Here is a 9,522-nt window from a genome sequence, read left to right as displayed (position 1 = left end):
GCTTAGCCACTATGCTGTTTTTCATTGTATTTTTTTTACAGCCTTTTTCTTTTTAAGCTTAGTTCTGTTTTAAGTTTGTTTACTTAGGGTTGTAACCAGTTTTTGGAATATAACCTGGGTGGTCTGGGGAAGCCCAAAGTAAGTCCACCATGTGTCTGGTGAGGTTCAAGTTCAACATATCTGCCTGGGCCAGTTTGGTGCGATGAGTATTATTGGAATGCCCGCCACCTCAATCCTGCAGAGCAAACGAGGAAGGAGTTTCAGAGGAGGAAAATAGTAGAGCAGGTTGAACTGATCCCATGAAAATACCTGAGCATCTACTTCAATAGCTAAAGGATCCTTTGATCTACAGTGGAAATTTCTCAGTTTGGTGTTAAACCTAGAAGTCAGGAGGAGGTCAATGTCTGGCATCACCCATCTGCAACAGAGGTTTTGAAATACCTCCGGGTGAGGAGACCACTCTTCTGGGCCAAGCCAGAATCCAGTCAAATCTGATGACCCTGCATTCGAGAAGTCCAGCAATGTAGGGATAAGTTGTTCCAGAATGCTAATCAGGAGCTGAGCTTCCTCTAGCTACCATGTCCCTTGCACTGAGAGGGTGTAAAGCACTCTTCCACAGCCCATATGGCTGGCATTTATTATGCAAACCTTCCAAACTAGTGGGAGAAAATATTTTTCCAACTTTAGGGCAGGATTCCTAAATCACCACGCCATGACCATGCGCCAGGCACGCAAATGTTCAGAGAATATGCCTTCTTTTCCAACACAGCCAGAATGTTAGGTTGCAATGGTCCATAGTGAAATTGGGAATGCAGAAAAGTTTAGAGTCCAAAACCCTAATGCAAATGCAGAGGATATGACTCCTAATCTGTACCTGGAGTGCAGATTGAACATTTTTTTTTTCGCAGAAGAAAAGGCCTAAACAGGGCAATATCCAGGAGGAGGCCTAGATACTCCTGTGCTGTCCAGATTTTTTTGAACCTCAGCATAGTCTGAACAGTGTGTTCGACTGACTGACAGAAAATGTGTCGACTGTAGAAGGTCATCTAGGTATCCCACTGTGGGAATGATGAGGGAGTGAAGAAGAGCACGTACCAGGGCTAGCACCTTGCTGAAGACCCCAGGTGCAGCAGATAGACCAAAAGGGCAACCAACTGTAATGTTGCATGCATAATTTATGAGTGGTGGCCGTTTTCTTTTTTAGCTGGGACAAGCCCTGTTACTCACTAAGTGGCGGTCAACAAGATCCCAGGCAAGGCAGTATGCACATACCAATCAGTTTTCGCCCCTCTGGTGGGCATAGTTTCCAGGCCACGCAGAAGATCTTTTGCCTGACGAAGAGGTCCTGCGTGGCCTCGAAACGTTGCTTTTTTGGATCAATAGATATGCATTACATTTTTTGACGTTTTTTTAAATGATCCCTGGTGTGCTGGCGAATATGTATATATGATTTGCTTTCCGGTTCCCAGCCGGTGATAGTTTCAGCACCCTTTTACTTATTGGCCATTTCTCCGGAAGGTGTGCAATCGGAATATTTTTGATAGTTCTAAGGGAGTCTACAGGTACAGCATTCCACCAAATGGGTGTATCACAGCTTTACTGCTAACTCACTTGGTACACAAAAAGCTACAGTAGAGTTCAGTGCTCTCAGGTCCAACGACTTCCTCACCGAAGGGTCTTGGTACAGCATCCATAGCTATGAAGGATCAGTTAACCTGTAAAGCTGCAAAATGAGCTCTTCCTGCATGGCAGCAACTGTATAATCTTGATTTAGGAAAAGGAATCTTAAAAAAAAAAATGCAGAAAATATATCTATTCTCCTGGGACACTAGCAAAAAACTGAATTATGATGAGAGCGGGAGGGATTATACCTGTCTGTCTTACAGCTTTGTTTGCCAGTGTCCAAACTCCTGTAGGTAGCAGCATAACTCAGTCTCCCAGAATTACCTCTACCCCTGTGTTCCATAATGAACGATTAAGACAAATCACTAAGTAAATTTTTAGAAATCAACTAGTGCAAGTACCTGAATTAGGTTTGCTATTAGCCTCTTGCAGTCCCCTGTACAGCAGAGCTCAGAATCGTAGGAGTAGCAGCACAGGAAGCAAATCAGCTCTGCTAAAGTGTTTATGCGCTAACAAAGAATATGCCAATAGGAGCTGTGTGATAGGGACGAGCTCATCAGTCTGTTGCCTCTTCTTCACTGTCATGTGACTGGTGGAAGGGACAAGACCTAGTTGTATGAATAGAAAGAGGTGCACATTCTTTGGCAGGTAAAACGGCTCCCATACAGTATATGTATTTTATCTGTGTATTTAGCTCTTTGCTTGGTGTGTAGCTTTATGCACCCCAGCCTATATCTGCCCTTTTCCCTTTACCTGTTTTTCTTCTGCACAAGTTCAATCCCCGTGGTACAGCCAATCTGTGGTGTATACTACACTCAGGCCTCTTCCTTCAAGGACAGATCAAGCATGGTTCCCACGCTGTCATCTATACCACGTGCCATCAATACAGAGTTCCATTTCAGTAATATCTTTCTTAAAACGCTTTATTATTACTACATTTTAAAATAATTTAGATATATTTGAAGGCCCTGATGGACTTTAATATATTTGTCTGTATTTCATTCCCCTTCAAAAGAAAGAAAAGGTGCTTCAACGCCAAGTTATCCAAAAGTTCTTCTGAGTTGTTGGGTACAGGATATGCAGTCGCATGTCTGCCAACACAATTAGTACTCCATACATGCTCTTAAATATCTTCAAATTTATTGATACTCCATAAAGGACAAATATGGTACAGCCGATGTTAATGTGTTTCAGCAATAACAGCCTTGTTCAACAAACAAATATATACAAAAAACAGCTCAATTAAATCATTAAAAGTTGTCAGAATGAAACAATTTAAAGGAGTGAGACACTTCAAAGTAGCAAGCCAAAAAACAAACAATGAATATAATTAATAAAATGCATAGAAATTAGTTCATGGGAATCTCATGTGGTTAATAGGAGGTGGAACATTTTCACACTATATGCATTGTCCTGTTTTTTGTACATATTTGTTGGGAACAAGGCCGTCATGACTGAAATGCTTTAAAATCCGCTGTGCTGTACCATATTTGTCTTTTATGGAGTATCAATGATTTCGAAGATATTTAAGAACATGTATGGAGTTGGGGGTCATCATCTTCTACTATTTCATTGCCCTTGCTTTCAAAATCACTTTCATAAGAAGCATCAAAATGACAACATGAGCAATAGAAGTATCAGACTTCAGCAAACTGATCAACAGTGAAGAAGACAGATTGACTTCATTGTTCTGCTTCTAGACCCCCCCACCCAACCCCCTTGCTATAAAATAGCCTGTAATTTCAAGTCAATTTTAGCTTACGCCTCGTACACACGACCGTTTTTCCTGTCGGGAAAACTGCCATGACAGCTTTTGGCCGGGAACGAGTTCTCTTTTTTTCCCCCGCAGTTTTCTCGTCGGGAAAACTGCGATGGAGCATACACAAGTATGCTCCATCGCGGTTTTCCCGACGAGAAAACTGCGGGAAAAAAAAGAGAACTTGTTCTCTTTTCTCCCACTGGGAAAACCAGTCGGGTGATTTGCTTTCCCAAGGGGAAAAAAAACGTGAATGCTCAGAATCGATTATGAGATGGGAGCGTTCGTTCTGGTAAAACTAGCGTTCTAAGTGGAGATAGCACATTCGTCACGCTGTAACAGACTAGACTAAAAAGCACAAATCGTCTTTCACCAAACTTTTACTAACACGAGGATCAGCCAAATCAGCCCAAAGGGTGGCGCAATTTGAATGGAACTTCCCCTTATAGTCCCGTCGTACATGTTGTACGTCACCGCGCTTTGGACGGGCGGTATTTGGCCTATTTGGCGGTATTTGGCCTGAACGTGTGTATGCAAGGCAGGCTTGAGAGGAATCCCGTCGGAAAAAACATATTTTTTTTCTAATGCCGACAAAAACGGTCTTGTGTACGAGGCATTAGAAAATAAATGTTCATCTAAAAAAGTTATCCTCGTCAGAAAAAGATGATTTTAGGATATTTGAGGTGCTTGCTGTGTGAATGATCTTTTATCTACTATTCCATCATGAAATAATCTATTCACGCTCAATAAGCATTTATATAAAATTATAGCACCAGGAAACTTTGGTATGATATGTGGGCGCACCAAGCCCTGCTCCTCTCCATGGCGCCAGCATGGTTACTGTGGGCACCCGACTGTGGCTTCACAGTCGGGCACGCATGCGCACTTTAATTGGCCGGGCAATCTTCTGGGACCTGTGACGTCCCAGAATATTGCAAGGAGGGAGGGGGAGAGGTTATCTTCCTTCTGGCGCTGCGGCGCCAGGAATGAAGTGGGAGCCCGTAAAAACAGACAAAAATGACAAAAAATGCCAAATGTGGCTTGTCAGGGGGTTACCTACACTTAAAGCGGATGTTCCATTTTTGGGTGGAACTCCACTTTAATGAATTTTTTGCATTAAGATAAAAAGCTTTCTATGTGCAGCAGCCCCTCTCATACTTCTCTGAGTCTCATCTCTATCTAGGGATGTCCACGAGTCCCTTGGCCATCAGTTATCTAATCAGGAGAGAGAGAGAAGGGGCAGGGCCAAACTGCAGCTTTGTGTTAGAATGGACACACAAAGCTGCAGCTTGGCTCAGGTGCCCCCATAGCAAGCAGCTTGCTGTGGGGGCACTCAACAGGAGGCAGGGACCAGGAGCACAGAAGAGGGACCTGAGAAGAGGAGCCATCAGAAGATGGGTAAACTGTAGTCATAAAGGGATGGACATGGTCAGCAACAATACTCAGGTAGATGTGCAGGAGGCGGTCCTTAAGTGGTTAAAAGCCTTTACAGATTACCACTTTAGATTTAAACAGGAAGTCGCTCCAGCGATGATACCTCATATGTATGTTGCGATCGCTGTTTGTGTGCAGGACCAATGCATGAGTTTGCCTTTGCGCACAAGCGCAGGGGGGTGGGGACACAAAAAAATACCAGGATGATGACTGTAGCCCAGGCATCATCCCCATATAAACCCTTTTACCAGGCAACATACAAGTACATTGCAGAGGCTGAAGTTGTTAAGTCCCCATTGGTTTAGTTTCATTTAAACTATTTTCTAAAATTCTTACCCCAGTACTTGCAGTTTACGACTTTCAATGCTGCTGACTCCTGCTCTCTAAAAGCTGCTTCCCTGTACTTCCTTCTTCACAAAAAAATATTAACAGTGGAAAGTGAAGTCTGTTGGCTTGCGAAAGGAAGAGAGGATCAGGGGAGTGCCTTGCCATCATAGGCTATGAGGCTGTGTGTTTCTATTGAAGCACCTAGTGTAGGGAAACACAAGTCTAGTCCCTGCATGCAAGGGTGGCTCCAGAGGATGCTAATAGAGAAAGGAGCCCCCTGGTGGTCAGGTCAGTAACACACTTCCTGTCTTAAAGTGGTTGTAAAGGCAGAATTTTTTTATCTTAATGCAGCAGCCCCCTAACACTTACCTGAAGTCCATCTAGATCCAGCGATGTTGCAGGAATGTCATGGTATCCCCAGACTCCCCTCCTCATTGGCTGAGATCAATCAAAGTCAATCAGCCAATGAGAAGAGAAATGGGGCCCGGGCAGCAGCTCCGTGTCTGAATAGTCACAGGGAGCTGTGTCTCGGCTCATGTGCCCCCATAGCAGGCTGCTTGCCATGGGGGCACTCAACAGGAGGGAGGGGCCAGCAGCGCAGAAGAGGGACCTGAGAAGAGGAGGATCTTGGGTGCTCTGTGTAAAACCATTGCAACAGAGTAAGTATAGATATGTTTGTTATTTTTAACTTAAAAAAAAGAGACTTTAGTATCACTTCAAGGTGTCTCCTCTCCACTCCACATGAAAAGTGACACTTCTGGACCCCATAGCATTGTCAGTCTGGAGAGAGGGTGGTGGTGTTAGACTAGCAAATTTAGATGGACTTAGTAGTAACAGCAGTTATTTTTTCCTTTTGAGATAACAGTTTTACATAAAAGCTAATTATTTTAAGCAGCCCTGTCAGCATTAAATGGTTTGTTTCGACCCTCTTAACTGCTACTTTGTCTGGACAGCTTGGTTTGTTAAAGGAACTTGAAAAATAACAGACATACTGGCTGAATCACCGGTGAAGATCAAGGAAAGCCTAAAAAATAAAACAAATGCAGCCACCAGATCTAAGGATTGTTTTTTTTTTATTATTATTTGATACCACTTTAATTTGTACTCACCAATTGTTTATATTTATCAGTCACATTTACACATTTAAATGAGATCATCGTCCTCCTCCAGTGATGTTTTAATTTTTTCTTGTTCAGGCCTCATCCAGGATGAACACCCACTCCCTGAACGGATATGCTGATCCAGAGATTATTAAATTAAATAGATATTAGTGCCTGTGCAATAGATTTAACGTGCTTGGCTGAGTGTACACATCTTACCCATCTTCCTCTCAGTCTGTGACCAGGCAGTGTACGGGTCTATTGCCCTGACATGTTCAGCACTTTTTGCTGCATTTTGAGTTATTATCTGCCAGGGTAAAATTTACTGATCAGTGCCTCTACTGCCTTTCATTTTGTGACATTCCAGTGTAAACGTCCATCACATTCACACAGATCGTTGTCTCTGATGCCTTTCCGGCCAGTGTAAAAAAAGAAAAATATTGCTGGCAAAAATGAATATTCTCAAGCTATATTCCCTGCAGACTGATTGTTATAAACTGGAAAAAAAAGAGAAAGATTGTGAAATGTGAAAATACCACATTAATGCTACTAGATGTTGCTGAATTCCATACAATAAGTATGCCCCTCAGCACCATCAATAATGTATTTCCCCATTCACTTGTGTTTTTTTTTTTTTTTAAGAGAATAACATTCAACCTGTAGAGATCATAGCCTGAAAACATTCATTTTGCCTCTTTTTATACATAATAAATGTACTCGCAATTTTTTTATGAACAAAAATGACTACCCTTTAGTGTACTACTAGTGTAGTGCAGGAAAATATATATTGGCTCATTCTTTCCCCTGTGAGTCTTAGGTCAGGGCTGGATAACTCATGCAGATGAGTCTCTGGTGCCTTCCTCTGGTTCTGAGGAATGTCAGCGAATGTTCTGGAGACTGGAGGGCGGAGGCTTGTTTTGCATACTCAGGTTGACCAATCCCTAGGTGGTGGGCCTGGCAGGGTAGTTGGGTCAGCCCTTAAATATGGATGAGTCATGCTGGAAAGGGGTGTCGTTGCAAGATGGAGATGGAGTGCTAAGGGCAGGGTCAGTGGCCCTTGGGGCAAACCTAGTCAGGGGGGGTCTGCTTCTGGCTGTCCTGGGAGGATCTTGACAACAGAAGCAGTTTAGAGGGAGCCATCTATGAGAGGCAGTGGGAGCAAGGAGGACAGTGTGCGTACTGCAGCTCGGACAGGGACTTAGGCCCCGTACACACGACCGAGTTTCTCAGCAGAATTCAGCCAGAAACTCGGTCGGAGCTGGATTCTGCCGAGAAACTCGGTCGTGTGTACACTTTTCAGCGAGGAACCCGTCGAGGAACTCGTCGGGCCGAAAAGAGAACATGTTCTCTATTTTCTCATTAGTCAATGGGAAAAGTCGGCCCGCCGAGTCCCTCGGCGGCTTCCACACTGAACTCGACGAGGGACTCGATGTGTTTGGCACATCGAGTTCCTCGGTCGTGTGTACGGGGCCTAAAAAGGGGAGAGACTACCAAACATAGCAGGTCTCTCTGGAAGATAGCAATGTGCTTAAATCTTCCCTATCCTTGCCCTGGGAGATCTCTGGAGTCAGTTGGGTAAACTGGTGAAGTGTCAGTCTGGTAGACTGGTGAAGAAGCAGCCAAGTGGGTAGAGCTGGGACCAGTGTCTTCAAGGGAGTTGGACGTACTCCAGGATGCAGCCTACAACACTTTGTGCTACTTTTACTTTCTAAAGGGATGGAAAGTTCCTAGTCCATGAGGGGCTTTTGCATCTTTTTGCTTAGAGACTGCCAATGTCTGGAAGTGAAGAAACAAATCTGGAGTTGTACACAAGGAGGAAGTTGTCCCTGTTTTTTGTTGCTATCAAGTTGGGCATCCCATAATTTCCCATCCAAGTTATTACCCCTAATAAAACATAAAACCAAGCTCAAAGACTGTTATTTGTCTCCAGATGAAGGCTGAAAATGCTATTTGCCTGGCTGTGTAGGAGTGTGGAACCCAGTCATCTGCAACCCCTGTGCAAAGTCCTGGAATCAGGATAGGGAAAGGGGATATCACCACTCCAGGTAGGTCAGACGAAGGTAAAACCTCTCCTCCAGTTTGGAAGACGTTCTGGACAGCCGCACTCCCAAAAAGTTTTTGCCTTTTATTAAAAAAATTGAATCAAAAATACATGCCACAGCAGAACGGACAGAAGATCTGACGCGTTTCACACTAACAAACAGTGCTTAGTCATATGATGGGGGTAGACGCTACATCCATATCCACCCGTAACCACCATTTGTATTCACAGCAGTGCAACAGAGATCAGTTCAATGACTGTACTAAAAAAGTATCAGTACCAACAGCACGATTTTGAAGTTCACATCAAACTCCTATTTATTTTTAATGTCTTCTTATGGTCACTCTCACTGATCCACAGCTGTATCTCAAGGTAGTAGAAAAGCAGCTGATCCAAATTAAGTAACCAAAGATAATATACCACAACATTTGATTAGAAATATTGATTTTGGCCTTGGGACGGATCCCGTTTTTCTCCCTAAGGTATTTATTTCTCTCTGAGCTTCTAATTCTATTGTTAGTCTCTAAATCAATGCTTCAGATGACTGTAGCTATTTATATCCTTTGAAGATCTACAGTATCTGAATAGTTCAGCTTGTGTAAAGGAATTGCAGTTTGAGAAAATACTCCTAGATAGAGACACCTAAACTTGTATCACATGTGCCCTTTGAAAAGATCACAATGTATTCACTAATGGGAAAAGTCGGCTTTGTTAAAAATGAATACAACACATATACCAACTAGACAAGACATTCTATAATTTAAAACATATGTCAAGGGAAAAAAATAAATTAAGTACATCTTTGCAATACATGTACAGTCCCCATGTTTTAGCCCATTAAAGACCTTGCAAGTACAGATAAACACCTGTTCATCTGCCAGAAATACACTCAGCTTTTAAGCCTTGTAATGGGCTAACAACACACAGTAATTTGTAGACTTTATTAAACTGAAATAGGCCACAATAGTCACAATCACAGCTTATCTCCACTGTGCAGTGGTTTATGTAGCTGCAAAAGAAATGGCCAGTTTAAAAACACACAAAATAAGCACCTGGCTGTCTGTGTAAACTATCTCCCTCCCTGCTTCTGCACCTCTGAGGTCATGATAGTAGGGAAATGGCTATGATGTGAGGAGGAAGCAGAGGAATTATGTCCTCTGTTTCCTCTGTCACTGTTTGGCAGCCCTTGTAAAATCCCATGAGAAATATGCCTTCTAAGTGTGATGGCAGGCTTTGTGAGA

This window comes from Rana temporaria, chromosome 5 (assembly GCF_905171775.1).
Source record: "Rana temporaria chromosome 5, aRanTem1.1, whole genome shotgun sequence".
NCBI lineage: Eukaryota > Metazoa > Chordata > Amphibia > Anura > Ranidae > Rana > Rana temporaria.
This window is presented reverse-complemented; position numbering follows the sequence as displayed.